The 24414-nt window shown below is 36.5% G+C and overlaps 1 pseudogene; it reads left to right on the plus strand.

Annotated features, from left to right (window-relative positions):
- LOC113073468 (NT-3 growth factor receptor-like) overlaps positions 1-24414 on the plus strand; it is a 75754-nt pseudogene that overhangs the window by 27460 nt on the left and 23880 nt on the right.

The raw sequence follows: 24414 nt of genomic DNA on the forward strand, positions 1-24414 counted from the left end.
CATTTAATCTAGAAGGCTGTTGGGACAGAGTGGATAATACCTTAACTAAGAGCCCTTTAAATCGAAATCTCTGTAATTAAGTGCTTTTGTTTTGGCCTTGTTTGTTGCATTTATTGCTTCTTGCCGTTGTTTGCCTGCTCTCCGTTTAGCCTGAGTAAAACCATGCAGAATGTTCAAATTGAGAAATTAATTCTGATAATGCAGAATTAAAAAAAAAAAAAAAAAAAAAAAAAACAAATTATAACAGCTTTTGGCATCTAGAGATTCCGTATAATTAGTGGCACTTGCTAATTAGAATTTGTTAAATAAGTCCCTGGAAGTCATTGAAACACACAGCAAAAATTATTTTCTTAATCCGTGTTTTGTCTTGTTTTGCCAGTGAAATATTAAAACATTCTTAAATCAAGATTATATGGACCAAAACAGTTGAAGCTAAGCTTCTTTTTTTTTGTGGGAACTATCCCTTTACATTATAAATGTGTGATTCTATTAGCTTTCCCTCTCTAGGTGCCATAAATTTGACGTGCGTCAGTTTGCAAGAGTGGCAGGTGAAATGATGTGTGAAAAAGTCTCGTATTGATTTCGCAATGGTCAAAGTTGGAAGGTCACCAATCATCTTTGGCTGTGACATGCAGTATCTGTCCACCTGTCTCCAAGTGAATGAGTTAGGGACCTCGGGGCGGCTGGACTGCAGCAAAGAAATCAGAAAACAACTCTGGAGGGTTGGCATTACCTCACATGCACGCAGAATTTACTCACTTCTGGGAGCTAAATCAATAGCTTTCAACTAGCCTTGTTCATGCTCTTTGTCTAATAAAATTCAGGCAAAATGATGCTTCTACTCCATCTCTCTATGCTATTTACCTACTTACCGAAGGAATACATCTTGCCTAATTCCCATCTTAACTTTCCTGTGGTATCAGGACCAGCAGATGGGCAAAACAAGCCCATCATTCTTTCAGGCAATCACAACCTATAAATAAATGGGTGGCAATTAGAATGAGGAATGTGTGTGTGCACAGCATTCCCTTGGTTCCCTCTGAGATGGCTGTCACTTTGTGGTCTACTTTCACCGTCGTTATGTTTTTTTAAGGTCCCATTCTCCCGTACTTGTGATAGCTGAAGCTTCGTGAAGCTGGCTGTCTGACGAAACTTTGTTTTTCTGTAGACACCGTCAGCTTATGAAAAAGGAGAGGTTCTCTAGGACATCAAAGAAAAAAATGAAGTCCAGCTTTAAGAAAAATAATTGCCTGTCAGTCATGTTTTACACAGAATGAGGCCATTTCAAATAAGGATTTGGGATCTGGGAGACAGTTGCATGTGGATCCGTAGAGGATGTGAAGCGGTTCATCAGTGTCACGACCGGAAACAACGAGATCTGTCCGTCATCTGACACAGAAACAGACAAAAAGATAGGTTCATCGTGTTTGGACAACAAGTGTTATACACATGCTGTAGTTTCACTCTCATTTATCAGGTACACAAAGTCTTCAAGTGTTTTTTTTTTTTATTTTGGATATGGAATCACTTTACTGACAAGCAAAAGTGTGGTAAGGGGAATTAACAGTGACTCTTATGGTACACCACAAGCAAATTTAATTATTTGAGTGAATAGGTTACATACAAATACAATGCAAAGATGCAAATAGACACCGGGTGACGTGAATGACATGGGTGAAACACCCATCAGTTATTATTTTGTCTCATGGAATATATATATATATATATATTTCCCATAGACAATTAGAGAAAAATTAGCAAATGAGCATATTGAACACATTTTTTTCCCCGTCATATTCATGTACAAACACCTGTACACTTGTTAAAATAGCACATGCTCTGTGCATTAAAAGTTGTATAAAAATGTAATGATTGTTTTTCCAAAATATGTTTCAGTGTTATAATATAGTATAGTGTTATAGTTTTGAATGTAACTTTTTCCACAGAAAAAGCCATTACTTATGCATTAAGCTGTAATTATAGACCAAAACGTCACAAACACTTGGAGATGGGCTCCTTTGACTAGATAGAAACTACCAGGTAAAAACACCTTGGCAACCACATTCAAATGTTCTAAAATTAGTCAACAAATCAATGATCATAGCAACCCTCCAAAACACCTTAGCATCATGCTGCTTCTAGTTCTTGACATTTTAGACGCTATACCTTTCTCTTCACACTTTAAGCAAAACTTTCTCTTCTTATTGATCTGGGTGTTGTCAGTATTTTGTTTCTCTTGACTTCTCCTGCTCTGCTAGGGACAGATCATGTCGATTTGAAATCATTGAGCTTGATAATTGGCCTCAATTGTACAAGTTATTTACAAACTCAAGGAACCCTGATGGGCAAAAGTTTCCAGTTAGCTCGGGATGCAAATGAGAAAAAGTGCAGGAAGTACATCCTGTTTCCCATTGTGAAGTGGCTTTTTGAAGGACCTCATTTCCAAAAGAGTCCCGCTTGGTAAGAGAAAGAGAAACGGAAGAGATGAAACCAAATGGGTGACACTGACTCTAGAGGACAGCCGTGGAGCAAATCTGATTAAGGCTCTATCTGTGAAACGTCACAATACAGCATCAAACCCAAGTGTGAAATGAAAGCTGAAGATGTGGATTGTAGGCTTTAAAAAGTTGTGTTGTTTTTTCTGTTAGCGCTTAATCAGTGTCTGAGACGAATTGGAGTCAGGCTGTACATTTGAGGATAAAGTATAGATGTTACAAACATTTAGAGGGTTATACTTTGAAATATAATGCTCTTTGCTCCTTTACAACACACACACACACACACACACACACACACACACACACACACACAAAGGTTTTGACTTGATTTAAAAACAGAGAGGAAGAAACTAGCATGATGCTGGTCATCTAGGAAGAGGTAGGTATATACAGAACGAGAACCCAGAGGTGGCACTTACATGTGTAGTTTTTATGCACAGCAGTGCCGTCTGGATAAACACGTTGCAGACAGTCAGGAGGAAGAGGAGTGTTTCGGAGTGTAGGGAGGAGAATGAGAAAAAGGGAGCTGGTAACTAGCATTTAGACTGCCTTTGAGACCGATGCAGATACTACCTCCTTTTTCTGATTTATTTCTCTTTCTTCCTGTAATAGGTCATATTTCACCTTGAAATCCTAAGAAAAGGACATTTTATCTTGCATAAAACAGCATTTTTTTTTTTTTTTAGAACTGTTTCTAATTTTTGCATTATAATTAGGCACATTCATCTCCATTTCTCACTACTGTAATGGGTCCAGACAATTTCTTTTTGTACTATTCTTTCTCATCAACGAGAATGTTAATGTTAGTGATGATGGTTAAATTTTTATTACTGTGGTACTTTTTGTTTCGATTTGTTTTGCTGTATTTTTTTTATCATTCTGGCACCACTACATTGGCTCAACCAGTCGTGTTTTATTTTATTTCGTTTTGCTATATTTTTTTTTAATTAAATTTCATTTTTCTATTCTTTACTCTTTGTTCCTTTATTTAATGCTTTGCTTTGCTTTATTTTATTTTATTTATTTATTTATTTATTTTTTCTGCCACAGCCAAATTAGCTTAAGTAGTCGAAATTTGTTTGGTTTTATTTTGCTATTTTGTTTAATTTGGTGTTTTCTTTTTGTTTTTTTCATTTAATTTTATTTTAATGTTGTTTTTCCTGCCCCTGACTATGCATACAACATGTGGAGAAGGAGTGGTTGTGAAACCTGTTCAAAATTTTTTTTTTTTTTGCATTTCTGAATAGTGAAGATATGGCACAGAAAATCCACACTTTACATTTACACAAATATTTGTATTTATTTTTTTGCCATGAAATAAGACTCAAACCTGCTCTTGACAGGCTTTGTAAGATTCACACCTCAATTTATCTCAGTCTCTCTCTCTATCTATCACTGTCGACATCTGTATCATTCCTCTTTTACTTCCTTTATTTCTCTTTCTCAGAGAGGTCGGCGGTGTAGCAGCTGATGTGTGGTTGGAGTAATGAGGCTTGGGAGATCCAGCGTTAGAACAGACTTTCATTAGGACTTGAAAAGGGCAAAGAAAATCTGTGAAAGGACCATCTCTGATTTGAGCCAGCTGACAAATTCTTCCCATGTAGAGCTAGGCTTTATATATATATATATATATATACATATATATATACATACATATATATATATATATATATATATATATATATGTATGTATGTATGTATGTATGTATGTATGTATGTATGTATGTATATATCCTCATAACGCCTATATATATATATATATATATATATATATATATATATATATATATATATATATATATATATATATATTAGTGGTGGGCCGTTATCGGCGTTAACGTGCTGCGTTAACGTGAGACTCTTATCGGGTGATAAAAAAATATCGCCTTTAATCTATTCTCAAAGTTGGGTTGGTAGCTGGGTCTATACTAAGCAAGCTATGAGGCCAGCCTAACGGACAGTGACACTGAACCGAGCTCTCTTCTGCGAAGTTCTCCTCAAATTCCCTCCTGCACCGGAACGAGCAAATACAAATAGCAGTTTGAACAAATACATACGAAATATGTCAAAATATCCACCTTGGAAATTATGCTCGAAAAAACTGTCAGTTATTTCTTAAGTGAAAGTAAACAGTTGAGGAAAAAAATGGGATGTGTATTATATTGGATGTGTTCATCGTCTCTTAAAGTGAATTAGTTTACAACTTTTTTTTTCAAGCAGTTTGTGATCCATTTTGGAAACAGGAGATGTACATTTCTAATGCACCATCTAGCTTGATAAACCCTTTCTCAAAGACTTACTGTTTGTCAATTTTATTTGGGTAACACACATATTCTGAATGCTTTATCTATGATTAATCTAGATTAAAAAAAAAATAATCTATGGCCACCTCTTTTATATATATATATATATATATATATATATATATATATATATATATATATATATATATATATATATATATATATATATATATACATACATACATACATACATACATACATACATACATACATATACACACACAAAGAGTGATATTCCACAATATATATATATATATATATATATATATATATATATATATATATATATATATATATATATATATATATATATATATATATATATGTAACGATATAAAACTCCATATCCATAGCCGTGAGGGGCTGACGCGCTGTTTTGTTTATTTTTGAATATTAAAATTATGTTTTGATTGTGCGCCGGTTCCCGCCTCCTTCTTACCGATGTATATGGAGTTTTATATCGTTACATATATATATATATATATATATATATATATATAATATCACTCTTATTTTCTGAAATTATATATATATATATATATATATATATATATATATATATATATATATATATATATATATATATATATATACCATGCTAGAACGGCATCTAACTTATCTGGTTTATAATTCTTGTTTTTGTGTTACAAGCTGTGTTTGCACTCATGACTATGAATAATTGTCATATCGCCCACTCCATTCAAGGAATACCAGCGCTCAGTCGGCAGCTCTGGCCTCTATTTTCCATGACAACCGTGAATTAGCCTGACATCATGCAGACTGGTCAACAAATCCTTCTTAATAAGCTCTTGTTGTTAATGTCATGTCGATGGGAACAACATTAATTCAATCTGAGGCCGATTCTCAAAAGTGATTCATTTGAATTTAATTCTTAGCATTAATGCAATCCGATTTTGTCCTATTTTGATGGAATCTCAGCCCTTGCATACATACTGCTGCACTTTCTGTGTTCTGAATGGCTGTAAATCTGTCACGACGTGTAAGTGTTGGGAGGAGGAGAGTGTGTATGCATGTTATTGAATGGCTGGAGTTACAGTTGGTGAGTAGCAGGGACTGGCGTTGCACAGAGACACGATTGTGCGGGCGGTTGGGATTTTATCATTTCCAGCTGAACAAAGACATGAATAAAGAGAGAGAGAGAGAGAGAGAGAGAGAGAGAGAGAGAGAGAGAGAGAGAGAGAGAGAGAGAGCGTCAAAAGGATGCAGAGAGAGTGTTCTCCTAATCTCGATCTAATCTGTAGCAGGGATCAGATTCATTATTGGGAATATTTCAGGCAGGCTTCCCCACACTGTTGTTTTGCCCCCATAAACCTTAGCATTTATGCATTTTTAAGCATTTGGCATGCATTCAGGATATACCTACCTAAACAAGCATGTGGGTTTTAGCTGTACTATTGAGCTGTTGGAGTGTTTCGGATAGTAAACTTGCGTTGTTTAAAATGAGACTGGCTTTTATGTAGCAATTAAAGATGTCGTGGAATCAGAATTACTTTTTTATTAAATGCCTATTAAATGGTCTGATTTTTGATTTAATAACCTTCTCCACTTCAAAAAAAAATAAATAAAATAAAAATAAAATAAAATAAAAATGCCTTCTGTAATGCAGATGGGCTGATTGTATCACTCACTCACAAAAATAAAAGATACATTTTAACTTAATAAAATCAATCAACAATTCATGTCTAGTTGATTATTTATTTAATGAGTGGCCAAATAATAAAAGTAACAAGCAGGATGAATACAGTCAGCCAGTCAATAAGGTAATCATGCAGAAAATGCAGGAAGTCCAAGGCTGCAGAATGTTTTCAGCCATTATTCTGTTTCTCTTGAATTTTATTTTATTTTATTTTATTTTATTGATAACTGTTATGCTTAATGCTAATTTTATTTTATTATAATATTTGTTTGATAATTCTCGCCCCTTAATGCTATTTATTTATTTGTCATTCTTTGCAATTATATTTTATTTTTGGAATTCTCATTTGTAATGCTCCATTTATTTATGTATTTATCCCTCCAGTTTGAATTACCTTTAATGCTATGGACATTTTATTTCAATTTTATGTTTCTCTCTGAAACTTTTCGTTACAGATGTTTAATACATGACAGAAGGTTGTGTAATGTTGACTTAAGACTGTATAAACATAAGACTGTAATGAATTTACATAATTTATCTGTCCCAAATATAAAACTGTTACTGGAACTAACTGGAAATGTTAAATTAAATTCTGTAGAAAAAAAAATCAGAATTCTGAAAGCAGAAGGATCAGGATCAGTGCAGAGCAATGCTTGTCAGTCTCTTTAGTGCCCAAAGGCCTAGAGATGGCGGCCCCCACAGAAGGAAATTTATCAGCTTTACAGACGCATTAGAAAACAAAAGTAAGGAGTTTTGCATGCTTTTGATCTCAGATGTTGAATGGTAATTGTAACCTATCAATTCCACAAAGCAGCACAACTAAAAAAAAGCTTTTTGCTACAAAAATTATCTCGATAAACAACATCTCATATGTGTGGGATACAATAGCAGAGAGCCTTCTTTTGGCAGTTCCAGGACTTTTATGTTGTTGTTCAGGCCTGTAGGCTTGTTAACAAATTCCAGTAAATGTTCCTGAAAATTAAAGGCAAAGTGCCTTTTTGGTGACGTATACTATTAACTGGGTTTCCGTCCATTGAATTGATCTACTAATGCATAGACTTGTCTGTCGAACATGTAGTTTTTGCTTTAGCTGTAATCAGCTAGAAAAGTAAGTGTAAGTCAATTACATGGCCCATGGACCACTGAGTTAAACCAGACTCTCTTTCTCTGATAGTGGAAGTCCTTCTTGTTCTCATCATTGGCCTTTAGCCCATCTGCATGAACTATATTCTCACACCTGCACACACAAACACCCACTCGAAAACAGTCCTCTCTGCGGGATATTGATCTAGTCGCTCTCCGTAATTGTCTCGTGGCTTTTCACTGCACTGTTTGCATGCCTCGCGCCAGATGTGAAGCATAAAACATCTGCTTAAAGGATTCTGGTTAAACAGAACCGAGGTAAAAATAAAAGCCTCATTAACAGGCCATTGATTTCTGAAGAAACATTTCCTGCAAAATAAGAAAGACCACGGCCTTTTCATTAAAATTTTAACATTTAAACTTTTCAAGTCAGTTTGACACAATTTATTTAATGTTCCTGGTGCAAAATTCATCATTGCATGAAGGAACGTCTACTAGGAGTGGAAACACTTTATACTATAATAGTAGATCTATATTTTGTTCATTCATTAGTTAGTTATGTATTTCATTCATTTGTATGTTTGCTATGTATTACCTTCCATTTTATGGTCTATGTTTCAAGAACACCAATTTTGTGATGCACAATTATTCATTATAATGATATTAAGGTGCCATGGAACTTCACAGTTCACTGTGAATTATTGTCACAATGACATCATACAAAATGTGCAGAACAGTGGTGTAAAAGTGCCATCCAAGGGCAAGAGGAACACTGGCAAGGTTTTTTTTTTTTTAAAGCGATTATGACAGCTAGAACACTATATCTCTCAAAGTTAGCTTTACAATGTCATAACAGTAATACAGATGACAGCCACAGTCAGGAGAAGGAAGTCAGATAGTGAAGCAACAGGAGAAAGAGAGGGAGAAAAATCATTGTGATTTCTGGAAGTTCTATTTTTCAAAGAGTAACTTTCCTCTCCTGTGAGATGTAAGATGGACGGGTCTTGGTGGGTGGACGCGATACAAAATGACCCCGTCCATGTTGACTGGAAGCACTTATATCAGGGAGCTATCAGCACCACCACAAGTTCCTGTGGGATCTGGACTGACAACTAAAAGACCGTCCCTCCTAAACAGACAGGGAGACCAGGGCCGATGGCCAGGGCATACATTAAGTGGCTGTTGACTCCCGCTGGATGCTGGAAAAGCATTGAGATGTTTGCATTTACTCTCTCTCCTCTCGTTGTCAAGACGGCGCCGAGGATGAAAGCCAAGAAAGCCCATTTTCTCTGGATTACAGGGGATCTCTTGCTTCATCTGTTTTTCTTTTGTTCAAAACAGGAAAAGGCGAATCGTGTTACCTGTGCGATATTCCGTGGCCCGCTGACTCTACAGGGGCAATTGAAACCCGCGGGCTTTCCTGCTTCCCGCGTGGCTTGTTTCTACTACAGGGGTAACCTGAGAAAAACAAGGCATTAGGAGAGGACATATATAATTTATTTCTAATGCTGGTGAAGGCTTTGAAATGGCCCCTTGCAGCAAAAAACCTGTGATTATGGGTTAAGGGGTCGCAGAGGAAATGTTGCAGCAATCATTTCAAAAGAAGGTCAGAATTTCGGATACGCTTTTATGAAATAGAAATGCCCTACATTTATCAGTAATGCCTTTACTTCGAGAAACCATCTAGATTATTTCAAAAAGTTTGTACACAGCTCCCAGTGTCTGTAGTAATATTCCCCATGCATGATTCCCCATGCATACTTTGCGGTCCATGTTTGTAAAGTAAAGTAAAAAGTTAAGTCAAGTCAAGTAAAGGTTTACTAATATTTATTAAATTAATAGTTCTCTCTCTCTCTCTCTCTCTCTCTCTCTCTCTCTCTCTCTCTCGTAGTAGTAGTAGTAGTAGTAGTAGTAATAGTATTAGCAATAAATCATTATTTCATAATAATTATAATAATAATAATAATAATAGTAATTTATAATTTGTATTAATATGTACATTTTTTTCGTTTTATTCTCTTGCATTAATAATAATATTAATACAATACCAATTTATTATAATTATTATTGAACAAGTATAATTTGATTAATAGTTTCAGTAGCATCAGTATTTATAAAATGATATATTTATAAAATAATTTTTGTTTTTGTTCTTTAATATATATGTATATTGATGTTTTCATAACAATATGTTTCGTTATTGTATCATTGTTACACATTTTCATAGTTTCGGTTCTGTTGACGTCGTTATTATTACAACATGAACAAAAAATAATAATTATTTCATAAATATAAATACAATTATTTAAGAAATTATACGTTTATGCTGATTATTATTAATATTGTGAGGTGAGTTTGTTTGTGCTTCATGTCTAATTGTTGTTTTTTTTCAAATAATCTTCAGTCTACTGTATTGTAATGCATTTATCTTTAGTATTTATATTATTTGGGTCGCTAATCAGCTTTCATGTGAACATGTCTCTAGTCAGCATCAAACAAACTGATCCACTTACCGAGAGAAACCTTAGACCGAAGCATCACACAATGACTGATAAAACACCGCCACCAGGCCAGCCCCAACAAATATGACAAAATGAGAGCGGTGAACCTGTCACAGTCAAGAGAAAGGACAAAACACACATCGCCTTCCAATGAGCCCGTGAGGCAGATAACTGTATGTCCACAAGAGTACCACATCTAATTCACTCACTTGGCTCCGGTGCTGGCACCTCTGTGCCTCACCAGTCCCCATTTTGATGCATTTCCGCCAGAGGTATCCATTACGATTCATTTAAGCAGTGCGGCGATGAACTGCATAAAATCTTGATTTTGGGATATAATTGCATTGCAATAGGATCTGGTTTGGGCAGTGCCTCCAGGACTGTGGCATCGCAGTCTGTCGTACAGTTTGTTTCAATAACAGAGAAAATACGATAAGCCACATTGCGAATGTCAAATGGATTTTATTAGTATTTCTTTTGTTGCATTTCAATCAAGGTAACATGTATGTCTCAATAAGTGAGAGTCTCATTTTATTCATCCCATATCACTCCTACTGTAGGATTCATTTCCACCAGCATCCTCAGGTGGCAGCGCAAACATCCAGCAATATATATATATATATATATAAATATATATATATATAAGGAATACAGTACTTTTTGAAGTGTGACATATGTATCCCCAGAAAATGGACATCAAGGCATGCTGAGGGAGAGAGGGGGAATATGAGTACAGTACATCTGAAGGTAGAGCAATTTGTTTGTCTGTTTGAAGTCATCTCAACGCCTTGCTCTGTCATAGTGCTGGCAAGCTCGCATGTAAACCAATTACGACAAGGGGAGAGGCAAGAGGTAGGAAGTGGAGGGCCAAGGCAAAGGTCATGTCAATCTCAATACCCTGATGGCTTTGAAATGAAAAACCTTGACCTGTCCGAACAGTTTAGTGTCAGCTTTTGATTGTTCTGTCTGGCCATTATGGCTCACTGAATCAGGTCGCAGTGGACAGAGCAATCAGCACTCCTCAGACTGCTTTACGACTGCATGAGAAGCACAACATCTATTCAGATTTAATAAACAGCTTTAGGTGCAACATCTCAGATACCGAAATAAAATGGCGTCTGTTCTTCCACACTTAAAAAATAAAACAAAATAAACACCACGTCAGTACACACATCTGTACACAAAACTAAGTGCTAACACCTTTTGAAGGTTGAGTTTTGTTTCCTTTTTACAGCTGACAAGAGGAAGGACATGTTATCACAGCTTTTCTTGGGATTAGCAGGCTTTATCTAACGATGCATAATGAATCGCATTTATCTGTCCCTGTTGCTTTAATTGACACTCAAAGCATTGTGGGAAGAAAAGGAAATCCGAAGGGAACTGGTTCATAGTGCCACCTTATCTTGAAATTAGCTAGTTGTGTGGTTCATTGTGGAAGCAGGCTATGAATTAACTATGCAGACATTGACCGCATATTGGCCATGCACCATTTCATAGTTTAATCAATGGTTGTTTATTTAGGATAGTAATTGAGACACATATATTATTTTGCTAAAAAGCCCTGCACAAAGAAAGATACTCTGTTGTGAGAGTGGAATACTATGCACTAAATTAAACAGTTGGATGTAAACTGTATTTAAGATCCATACATTAGTTCCTCTCTAAAAGAAACTTGAGATTCTCATGTATAATAATAATAATAATAATAATAATAATAATAATGATGTTTAGGAATGATAAATGATAGTCATAATTATTATAATATTTTATTTTTAATCATATTTGTTATTGTTGTTTTCTTGTTTTTTTTAATAACATTTCATGTTATATAACAATTCCCATCTTACAATAATAACAATAATAATGATAGTAATAATAATGATTCATTTTCTATGACTAAATCCTGACTGATCATATTGTGAGGCTAAATGACACACACACACACACACACACACACACACACACACACACACACACACACACACACACATATAAATAAATTATATATATATATATATATATATATATATATATATATATATATATATATATATATATTCCATATAGACCCATAAACGTATATATTTTTTATATTAAATATTTAACTATTATTTTATCACCTTTAAGTGGTTGTTGTTGTTTTTTTGTCTCAGTGATCTAACTATTCTAATGGGACAGTCTGTATACTCTGTAAACAGCTGATTTCATTAACTTCTGAATTGCAGTGGTGAGGTCAGCAATATACATAAACTAAGAAACATAAAACTATTTTAAGTCTAAAGTGCAAAAATATCTTGTATGACTCTCCTGGCTGCCCAGAAACATTTGTATTTTTGTTTAAACCACATTAAGTTGGTGTATAAAATCCTTTGGTGGATAAAACAACTACTAGCGGGCGATAATGAAAGCAGATTTTCTGACCTCTGGGACAGTGTTTGGCTCAGCAGTAAAATTAAAAGTATAAGTCAAAGGTCCCATAATATCAGCGGCAGGTTTTATTTTTGTTAAACAAGTCTGTTAGGGACTTTCAGATAAGCATTTACACAACCACAGAACATTCTAGTATCAGTGTTTCACAGAAAAAAAAGAAAAAAGAAAAAAACCATTGTGCATTGTTTTATCGCTGGTTGAATCGTTGTATTCAGCATTATTCCCTGGAGTCCAGGATTGTGCAGATTCATGATCCGGCTAGAATGAGTATAGTGTATGAATATATATCTGGATTTTCTCTGCCTTGTTTTCTCTGTCTTCCTCTTGCTTGGGGAGATACACCTGTTTGGCATAAAGTGACATGCTGTAGTTTGTAGCTGAGGATATGATGGAGGGGGCATGGGGAGGGTAAGAGAATGTGCATTTATATATCTTCATACTTACTGTGAGCCGTTTGATTAGGTGCCATCAGAGCCTGTCTATGGAGAACCTTCCCACTCCCTATTAAGTCCTATTGTACCGAATTTTGGTTGCAGTACCACCAGACTTCCACTGGGGGCAATAGCCATGAGTGCAAAATGAATGAGAGTCTATGAGGCTAGACAGCTAAATTTGTCCCTTTCACCCGATTGCCATTGAGAAATCTCAGATCTGATTGTAGGTTTTGCAAGTTCAACATGGTCATAGGTCGAAAATTGAATGAAGGAGTACTTATGTCCTTTCGATTTCTTACAGGCTGAGTTGTTGTTGCCCATAACAAGCTAGCATTCTGCTAATGGATGTGAATGTGTATGACGTCACTGACATTTTAAAATAATTTTTAAAGCAAATAAGTGACTAAAAAATCTAACACCCAGCAATGTGTAATTTCTTTGCATCTCCTTTCGAACACAACATTCAAATTACTAGACAAAAAATTATATCTTGAGAAAAGTGGATTTTGAGGGGTATACCGCCATTGACCTCCATTCATTCTGCACTCGTCCTGTGAGCGCCCTCATATGGAATCAGAATGGAACTGCAACCAGTTCAGAAGCCGGAAGCGTACTGTCAGTGAAACTTCTGGCCATATTTGACATTCTCTGGTGCCGTCCATGGCTGTAGCCAGCTATGAGGTCAGCTAGGTCCCGATCTTGGTAAATGTTTCATTTTCGAAAAATAAAATTTGTTATCTGATTGACTCATTTGCTGCTAAACTCCTCATTTGAATGTCTGCATGTATAATTCAAAATGTTTAAGGTCCATGGTATGAAAATAATTATTGCTAGACGCAGTTAGTTGTGAGCGAGTGAGGGCGCGAGACGCAGCCTAATTTGACACTTTAGAAAGTTAATAAATTAGGAAATTGTGGTTTACGGTCAGCGATAACTTTATCTTATCTAATTTCCAAAATATTTGAAATATTTTCGGTTTATTTTATTTATTTATAGGTTTCTGTTTATTTTAATAGCAACATCTGGCAACTGCTGAGGGGTAGTCAAAAAAGGCAGCAGCTATTTACACTAAGTGCAAATATCTATAGATTATATTTATACTATGTTAAAATAGCAGGACTTTCTTCTATTTATACAACTTACTGCAAATAGTGCCAATTATCTGCACCTCAGTATTGTAGTACATTGGAGGAGTATTCATTGAAACTGTGTGTACGGTCTACTGTCCATGTCCAGAAAGGTAAGAAAAACATCATCAAAGTAGTCCATGTGACATCAGAGGGTCAGTTAGAATTTTTTTGAAGCATCGAAAATACATTTTGGTCCAAAAATAGCAAAAACTATGACTTTATTCAGCATTGTCTTCTCTTCCGGGTCTGTTGTGAGAAAGAGTTCAAAACAAAGCAGCTTGTGATATCCGGTTCGCGAACGAATCATTCGATGTAACCGGATCTTTTTGAACCAGCTCACCAAATTGAACTGAATCGTTTTATACGGTTTGCGTCTCCAATACGCATTAATCCACAAATGACTTAAGTTGTTAACTTTTTTGAATGTGGCTGACACTTCTTTTGAATTCAAACAAACCTATATTCCGGAGTAATTCATGTACTCAAATAGTACACTGACTGAACTGGTGAAGGGAAAGAGCTTTTGAATGAAATGGTACTGGAGATATGAGGATGATAGGAGGGAGGGAGAGAAGGAGGCTTGCAGATACTGATAGGTGAGAGCAAGATGGTGGCTTTCTCTGGGTTCATAATGTTGAGTACCATACAACTTTCAAATACAAATTTCTGAGATAATTACTGGACTCCACTTGGTGAATTAAATTGGTGAATTTCACCAAAACATGTCCAGGTCACATTTCACTCAAAAATCTGAAAATAAATAAATGAAAATAATAAAATAAAATAAGCGTACTCTGTTTTAAGATTTTTTGTCTCTCTCTCTTTACTGAAATAAATACAGCCATTTGTTTTATTATTATTACTTTCAATTTATTTTTATTTTTTAAATATATATATATATGGTAATGGGGGGAGTGAGCTTATTTAATTTTCATTACAATAATGCTAATAAAATACATATAATAATAATGGATTTTTTTATATTTTACAATAATATATATTTTTAAAGAAAATTCTTTTTTTTTTTTTTTGATTTTTTAACTTATATATATATATATATAACTACACATATACTAAGATTTTGTGAAATTCCCCCAAACATGCATGTGACAACCATTAGAAACATTTATTTGCATATTGCATATGTCTACCCTTAAATAGTAGGCAGTGTGCAGTTTAAGCAGTCAGGAACACAGAGGCAGTAGATGGGCTAGGCGGTACCAAAACATGACTGCGTGACACACAGTCAGAACAGGACGCTGCTAACGCCTCATCCCCCATTGTCTCCGTTCTCTCTGCATGGGCAATAGAGATCCATCAGGAATAGACACTGTTCAATAAAAGCACACCAAGAGCCTCGCTGCCTGCGTGGGTAACAAATGAGGGGCTGGACCCTGTGGTCCCTCCTGGCTCTCAGGTCTCCTCTGTCTGATAGTTTATCTGCCTTCTGTCTGTCTCTCTGTCCCCTGAGCTTCCTCCGTGGCCTCTCTTCCTATTTGACTATCTCTGCACCTGTCTATATCCAGGCATGCTCTTTCTGCTGTCTCCGACATTTCACTTGTTTACCAGTCTACCCCTCTGAATGTTTTTCTGTTGTATGTTGTAATGTAGGTGTCTGTACACTCATCTCTGCTGAAACACTGTTAAATAGTCTATGACAGGCAGGTTTCCATGGTGACTATTTACCCCGTATAGAGGCACGTATCTTTCCACCAGATTTCACTGCACAAAAGGCAGTAGCAGGCAAGAAAAATTGTCTCAGCTTTAGCCCCTAAATCCTGCAGATATCAAAACAGTAATTGCTTATGCTAGTGAATTTGTGTTTTGTGCGATTAAGAAATATAAGAGAAATTTGTATATTGTGTAAGTATAAAGACACTGAATAGGAATCGTAAACAAATGATGCCATTTTGGTCGGTCATAAAAAAAGATTCTCTGGAAAACGCAATTCTTTGTCATTTTTTGCTTTCTTCAATATAAACCGGAAGCTGTTTTGCATTTAGCGCTAATGCAAGCTAATGAAGACCAAAAGATGAACATTAGGTGTGTAATTGGAGTTTTATCTGCATATTTTTATCATTTTTGTGCTTCACTGATGGGAAATGTAGTTTGATCGCACAAGCCTTCCAGCTGATAAACCAGTTATTTCTAGCAAGCTAGAAACTAAATTATGCCGTCAAAATCACAACTACAACTTGTGATAAGTAACTCTTTACATGCACTACAAATCTTTAATTGCAAATAAAGTTACAGGTTTCTTACTGGTATATACAGCAGCATATCAGACAACCCCGGGCTCTTTGGAAACACGACTCATTGGTGAAATACTAAATATTGCTTGGGGAAATCGCGGCCTAATGGTTAGATAGTTTGACTCAAACCCAAAGATTGTGGGTTCGAGTCTCGGGCTAGCAATACCATGACTGAGGTGCCTTTGAGCAAGGCACCTAACGCCCAACTGCTCCCCGGGCGCCCCAACATAAATGACTGCTTCGGGTGTGTGTTCATGGTGCGTGTGTGCACTGCTGTATGTGTGCACTTCAGATCAGATCAGTCAGATCTCCTTTCAAAACAATAAGCCCATCTCTCTCTCTCCCTTGATTCCTGCCAGTGAGATCAGGGTCATTAGGATTCAGTGGGAATCAAACACCTGCCAGCCACGTGAAGCCTCACTGCGGTGAGCACAATCAGCCAAATATTTTCCTTGTGCGATAAATGTGTGTGACTGTCACCATATCAGTTGATATATGGGTTCTCTGCTCTGTCTCACTCTCTTCTGCTCCATCCCTCCCTCCGGTTCCTCCATTCCTCTATTTAAGATTCACCAGCGGGGGTCTGTGTGGGTAAAATACCGCATAGATGCTTCAGGTGCACCTGAACGACACTGTACTCTGATTTACTGTCACAGATCTTGCGCCACTTTATGAAATAGCTGATCGCTCAAAGAGTTGTGGGAATATTGGCAGCCCAGACGTATGGCCATACTTCATTTTTCCATTTAGGGCACAAGCTGGTCAGTAGCCACTGACAATGTGCTAAAGGCTTCAAAGGGTCACTGCAGGGTTACACGCGAAATGGACCTCCAGTCCCCTTGGGGCGCCATTACACACTGCCAGACGACATAATGAACGAGAAGGAAACCACGATACCCGTAGGCAGAATTTTAAAGCAATGCTGTGATGTGACATGATGGAGAGATGTGAGTTACAGTTAGCTAACAGCTAGTCACTTGGAACAGCAATTGTTTTCTTTCTTTTATATTTTTAATTTCACTAGAGCAAAGTGACGTTTCTTCAAGTATTAATATATCAATGAAAAATCTATTTTTAATAAAGGTACAAACATACAGTATTAATAAATTTACCTAATTCATACATATTACAATATCTGAAATTGTATATTATATGTATTTTGAACCAATGAGTTTTTTTTTTTTTTTTTTTTTTTTTTTTTTTTTTTTTTTTTTGAAGAAATAAATGTACACTTTTATTCACTGACGATAACAATACATTATTATTGACACTGAAGACTGGAGTAATGGCTTTGCTATTATAGAAAAACAGCATTCATTCATATATATATATGCTTTCAATGAGTTTGTTACAGCGCTGTGGAGGATTTTTGGTCCACTCATCTATGCGTAATTAAGAAACATTGGAGGGTTTGAGTATGAACCGCCTTTTTAAGGTCATGCTGCAGAATCTCAATAGGATTCAGGACATGACTTTGACTAGGCCACTCCAATGTCTTCATTTAGTTTTTCTTCAGCCATTTAGAGGTGGACTTGCTGGTGTGTTTTGGATCATTGTCTTGCAGCACAACCCAGGTTTGTTTCATCTTGAGGTCATGAACAGATGGCCAAATATTCTCCTTCAGGATTTTTTGGTAAACAGCAGAATTCATGGTTCCATTTATCATAGCAAGTCTTCCAGGTCCTGAAGCAGCAAATCAGCCCCAGATCACAGCACTACCATCACCATATTTTATGTTATTTTTCTGAAATGCGGTGTTACTTTTATGGCAGATGTAATGGGGTTGGGGGGCACCTTCCAAAAAGTATTTTCCCAAAAGGCTTGGTGACTAGGCAGCAGCTAGTGTGGCTGGGAAAATACACATCCAACACCCGTACAGTTAGCACCGGAGCTCCCCAGGGCTGTGTTCTATCCCCACTGCTCTTTTCTCTGTACACTAACAATTGCACGTCTGAGGACACCTCTATCAAGCTCCTGAAGTTTGCAGACAACACCACACTCATCTGCCTCATTCAGGATGGCGATGAGTCTGCTTACAGACAGGATGTTAAAGAGCTGGCTGTCTGGTGCACTCTCAACAACCTGGAGCTTAACACTCTCAAAACAATGGAGATGATCGTGGACTTCAGGAGAAAACCCCCTGCTTTCCCCACACTCACCATTTCTTTCAGTTCCCTTCTATTCAAGAAATGTACTTATCCAGAGTGAGCAAAAGGGATGGCAAAATCACTCTGGACCCCTCACATCCAGCACACTACCTCTTTGAACTGTTGCCATCTGGTCAACGCTACAGAGCACTAAGCACCAAAACGACCAGACACAGGAACAGTTTCTTCCCTCAGGCAATCCATCTAATGAACACTTGATAATAACAGTGGAACACACTACACTATTTATATTTATATACACGTATACCGACCCATAATTTTGTGTCACTGATTCCTCAGACCAGGGATAATCAAGTCTAAGAAATCTGTTGATTCTCAAACAAAGCTTTGCAGTTTGCAGCACTCTATCTTTCCCTAGCTTGTCTGAGATTCTGCTGAGCGTGGAACATTTCAGCAGTGCACGTTTGTAAGCCTTTGCACATTGTTGTGATTCAAACTTTCGAAACATTCCACACTTCGTAATGAATGCACATGTGAGCATCACACATAAATTTGCCACCAGCCTGTAAACATAAGCAGTTCTTGGCAGACAGATTTGATTCAAATAAGTCTTCTGTCTGCTCTTCACATTTCATCTTGTTCAGTAGACCTTGAGAGAAGGAGTTGCCATGTCAGTGACAGTTATTGTAAAATTAGCATATTTGTTTGATGTGAACAACAACAACACTGCTACTGTCTTTAGTCTTCTATATGTAAAAAAAAAAAAAATTACGCAGGTCATATATATATATATATATATATATATATATTCCCTGCGTATTTGCTCTGTACATGAACAACATGGTTGGTTGTTATTATGAAGAGCTTTCAGTCCTTGGCTAATGATTGATTTATGCCTGAGGATATTTGGTCACTGTGTGTTGCATTTGCTTCTTCATCTGTCCCTTCAGGTGAAGCAGCTGTACTGTCCTTCCCCTCCAGCTCCACGGGCGTTTATACAGCTATAAACAAAATGCACATTGAATGCTGTGCCTATGGCCTACTTTGATCATTGACCATAAAGATGACTTACTGCCTTTATGTTCCTGCCGGTTTTTCATTGTTTGGCCCGATTGCAGGAGTTCTGGCACAGGATATTAATGCTTCCAGTATTGGTTTTGTTTACTGGCATGGGTGCTAGCATTGTTTATGACATAGGGAGCTAATCATGCCGCCTTTGATTTGTGCTGCAAGAATTTTGTATACCATGTCATGCTGTGAAGGAGAAAATGGCTGGAACTAATATAGTGGGCATATAAAATAGCATTAGAACTGTGGAATAACAGTTAGCACATTGCACTTGATTTAAGCTTGCTAACTCAAATCCGGTTAGTGTAAAATTGTAAGTCTGATTGCTTAGAAAAGTAAAAAGTTTTTTCAATAAATGGTGCAATTTGAGGTGTCATTTGTGATTGTAGCTCTCTCTAAAATCCCTAAATCTGAGTAAAAGCAATAATAAATATAGCTAATGGTAAGTGTGAAGTGTACTGAGTGTAAGCATTGCTAATGTTTATTAGAAGGTGTGACGGGTTCTTGGTACACCTGAGGCTCCAGGGGATATTGTACTATTAATCTGCTTCACAGAGATGAAATTGTGATAACCGGCAAGCTGCTGTTTTCAAGTATTTGCACATTTCCATGTCTCACACCAAGTGAACGAGCTTTTTATTACTTAAGGAGCCACTCAGTGAAAAATTCCTCATAATCGCTTCATTTTTCCTCAGCACTTCCCTAAGCAGCAAATGAAGTTATGTTGCTTTTTTAAGTAAATATATTAATTAACCTTGCATGAACAGTATTAGTTTTGAAGATATCAGATGTATCTATCTATCTATCTATCTATCTATCTATCTATCTATCTATCTATCTATCTATCTATCTATCTATCTATCTATCTATCTATCTATCTATCTATCTATCTATCTATCTACTTTTAAATTAGCTGGAAACATGTTTATTGCAAGGTTTTAATGTCATACTATTTTGTAGCAGGGTTGCAAATCTCAGAAAAAAAAGAAACAGTATCTCATGTAATATTTATAATAATATTAACATTTTCTGAATGTTAAGAACCATTTCTAATTGGCAATTTGTTGAAAAAGGCCAAATGTTGTTCCTTACTCATGGAAACAGAAATGAACCGCCTGAATACACTTCATTTCAGTTTAGAGGTCCTGCATGTGTGTACGGCTCTTTGAGACCTAGCACTTTTTTCACACCCAAGGTCTTATTCTCCTCTGTACGTTTGAAAATGTTTTGTGCAAATACCATTTGAGCCAGGCGCAGTTGAAGAGGGTTTTCGAAGAGAAAAGTGGCAAGATGATGACCACATTGTTGTTGTCTGCCTTGCAGGCAATCAGAACACCAGGGAGCCGATCTGTGTTCATATTCTCTGTTTACCCAACAAAAGAGTTTTGTCATTGCCACTGACACCGAGGGGCACTGCAGATATATCTGGGCTATTCGCAAATCAGGAAAAGAAGAAAAGCTACCGACTTCAGGCAATTACAGCGGTTTGCACAGGAATGAGCGGAAGAGACAGTACAATTACGGCCATAGGAAGTGGCCTGAGTGTTTTTATATGGCTGATTTTCCAGCTCTAGCACTTCCTATCAGTCTCATATGCTAAGGAAAGTATGAACCATCCTTCTTGCCCCGTGTCTGTACCTCTCGCTTCCTCGCTCTCGGACGAGGTGGTTTGATGTCAAGGAGACACTTCAATGCACATTGGTTAGATCAGAGGAAGTAATAGGAGTAATTTATTCGTGCAGGTCTTCCATGGCTGCTTTGCATTGCAATCGGGGCACAATTGCTATAAGAGAGAAGTGGGCATGGATAGTGCCTGTTTTATCTTGTATAGCTACCTGAGATACAGAAAAGTGCTCGGTGCACTTTCAACATCAAAGGAAGCCACATCAACTCCAGGCAAAATGGCATTCAGACAGCAGGGTTCAGATGGCTTTATAAACAGAATCAATCGTCCCTGTCACCTTTTACGCCGATTCGACCCCAGCAGGTGTGTGTGTGTGTTTAAAAGTGTGTGTAAGTTTGAAAAGGAGAGCAGAGAGTGTGTGCAATGCAATTCTTGGTTTCGATAAACTGTGATTTCCATCTGGATTTGTCATGACAAACAATGTTTGTCTAATTATGTGTTTTAAGATCTCCAAAAATATATTTATGATCATATCAGGTGATAAACTTGATGTATAGGTTGTTGTTTTTTCTCTCTTTCTGTTCAATAACCCTGTGATGGTCTGACAATGGTAAATAGTTTAGCTTTTTGTTGATTTGGTTTGCTTGTCATACAAACCATGCTCCAGGTTCACTTTAGTTTTAAAAACAAAACAAAAAAAAATTATGAGTGAAAAGTTAACTTTCACACTCTTGCACTTTGAACGACAGGAAATAAGGTAATAATAATAATAATAATGGTTTTCTTTTATATAACTAGATTACAACATATTTAACCATATGTAACTATATATTTTTTTACAATATATTAGTAAAATTAATATAATAAATATATGTAATAAAGCTGTAAATAAAACAAAGATAATTAAAAGTACATTTTTGCAAGAAAAACAAATTTTATTGTGGATATTAAATTGGTAATTTGGTTTCATACTGTAATAGAAAGCTACCATTTCATTATCATACTGAAATGGAAACTTAAGCATAAAAGGAAATATCAGTGCGCTGACAAAGTCAGTTCAATCCTAATGTAGTTCTGGCTTACCCACATGTATCATGCAACACTCTCTCTCACATTGCTACTTATAATAAATGGATGGAAACTTCTTGACCAAACACAGTTATCTAGAACCAAAGAGAACATGACAAGATGAGGAAGTCCTGTAGAAACACGACGGCTCGCCACCCATTTTCTGTCGCGTAAACAAATAGTTTCCTGCACTTTATTGATAGAGTTCCTAACTCAAAATGCCAAAAGGCAACAGCGAGTGAATGCGATCTTCAATTCACCGTGCCAGCTGTATAATAGGATTTTGAAAGTGCCATTTGATATGCCTTATGTATTTATTTTGAAGCGCATTAACGGCTGCGTCTGACTTTGCGCATCTCTAAGTATAACCCGAAGGCATTTTAAGGATGGCTGTTACTTTTAAGCTTAAATTGTAACACCATTAATGCAATTTTAAACAAAACTGAGCTAATAAAAACAACTTTTAACTTTGTGGATAAAATGAATACATGTTTGAATGACTTGATCCTGCAGTTCCAAATATATATTTTAGACATTGAATGATAATAATGCACTTCCAAGTTTTTGTTTAATTGAGTCATTTATTTTTTACTCCTATGGCAGTGAAGATATTTATATTAGCCAGTATGTTTTAAAGAAAAGGGCTAAACATTTTAGTACTTTTTCACCTTGCTAAGACTCCTTTTAGTATTTACAAAAATTATTGTAATGGCCCTTTCGGGGCTTTTAGACTTTCCAATTAAGGAAAAGAAAACCATTTTAATGACCCAATTAGCTGCAGGGGTCATTTGACACTTAGCTGAACGTCTCCTCCTGTCTTAAAGGCGAAAACTAATTAAGACTTTTACCCAAGATTTCCCCTTAAATCTGTCACAGCAGACCACTGTTATTGTCTCGAAATACAGCAGTGAAAGCGTTTGCGGCAGTTCATTACATTTGGATTTCAGATTGAATTTCACAAAGAGAAATAAAGGGCCTTTTTCCTTTGGCATTTCAACTAAATTCCAAATGACGACTTTTATGATTCCTAATAAAAGAATCACTCAAATTAGTCAGTTCATTTATTATGTATTTGTTTACTTAATTATCATTCAATATGACTGATATGCAATATGGCTGTGCTTGTGAACAACGTTAAGCTTTCTTTGAGTACAATGACTTATTTCTTTAAAATAAATAAATAACTGGTCTATAGGTACAGGTAACTGTATAGGTACAGTTCACTTGTTGGCTTTAGTCAAGACTTCTGACCCTTATGGACTAAATGACCTCGTGAATCTTTCTAAGAGAGTTCCCAGGTAAAACTGACTATCAGGATCTAAGGCCTTGAATCAAAACTTGACTGTTCCTGGATGTTTTCAGCATCTATTATGTTGTTGAACATTTAAACATCAAATGTTAGCTGGCACATTCAAGGCTAAACCCTAATATATACTTACCAGAAAACAATCAAAGAAAGCTTAACGTTGTTCACAAGCACAGCCATATTGAATATATATATATATATATATATATATATATATATATATATATATATATATATATATATATATATATATATATATATATATATATATATATATATATATATATTGGGAAAGTACTGGTTATGTCAGCTGTCCTGAAACACAGGTATTTGTGTGAACTACATTAAGATTGAACACACTTTCTGTCATCAGGCCGTCATTATTGTCAAGGCCTGTCATTTATCTGTCGCCAGTTTGGAGGCCCGAAACTGAATGTGGGTGTATTTTTGTTGACATCACTAAATGAGCCGATGATGGGACTTTGGGAGACTTGGGGAGTCAGTGTTTACCATGGCCCAGGGCCGGCAGCTGAGGCTTCTGGGGTTGAATAAGGCTGAGGCATTTAACATGTGACCAAATGACAGAGAAGAGCTCAGAGGCCAGTTGCAGCTCTAAGAGATAACGTTTATTCTGACAAATGAGCCTGCCCGCTTTCCCCTCTCAGATGTATTACGCTGCATTCATTTTCCATTAAACAACCAATGTCATTTTGGTTGATGGCTCTCTTTTTCTCTCTGCAGGACCCGTGGCTGTGATCAGCGGTGAAGAAGACTCCGCCAGCCCCCTCCATCATGTTAATCATGGCATCATAACCCCGTGTACCCTGGATGCTGGGACAGACGCCGTAGTGATCGGCATGACCCGCATCCCAGTGATCGAAAACCCGCAGTATTTCCGGCACGGGCACAACTGCACCAAGCCCACAACTTGTGAGTACCAAATAGGCACCAA

Source organism: Carassius auratus, unplaced genomic scaffold (assembly GCF_003368295.1).
Source record: "Carassius auratus strain Wakin unplaced genomic scaffold, ASM336829v1 scaf_tig00012213, whole genome shotgun sequence".
NCBI classification, from domain to species: Eukaryota; Metazoa; Chordata; class Actinopteri; order Cypriniformes; family Cyprinidae; genus Carassius; species Carassius auratus.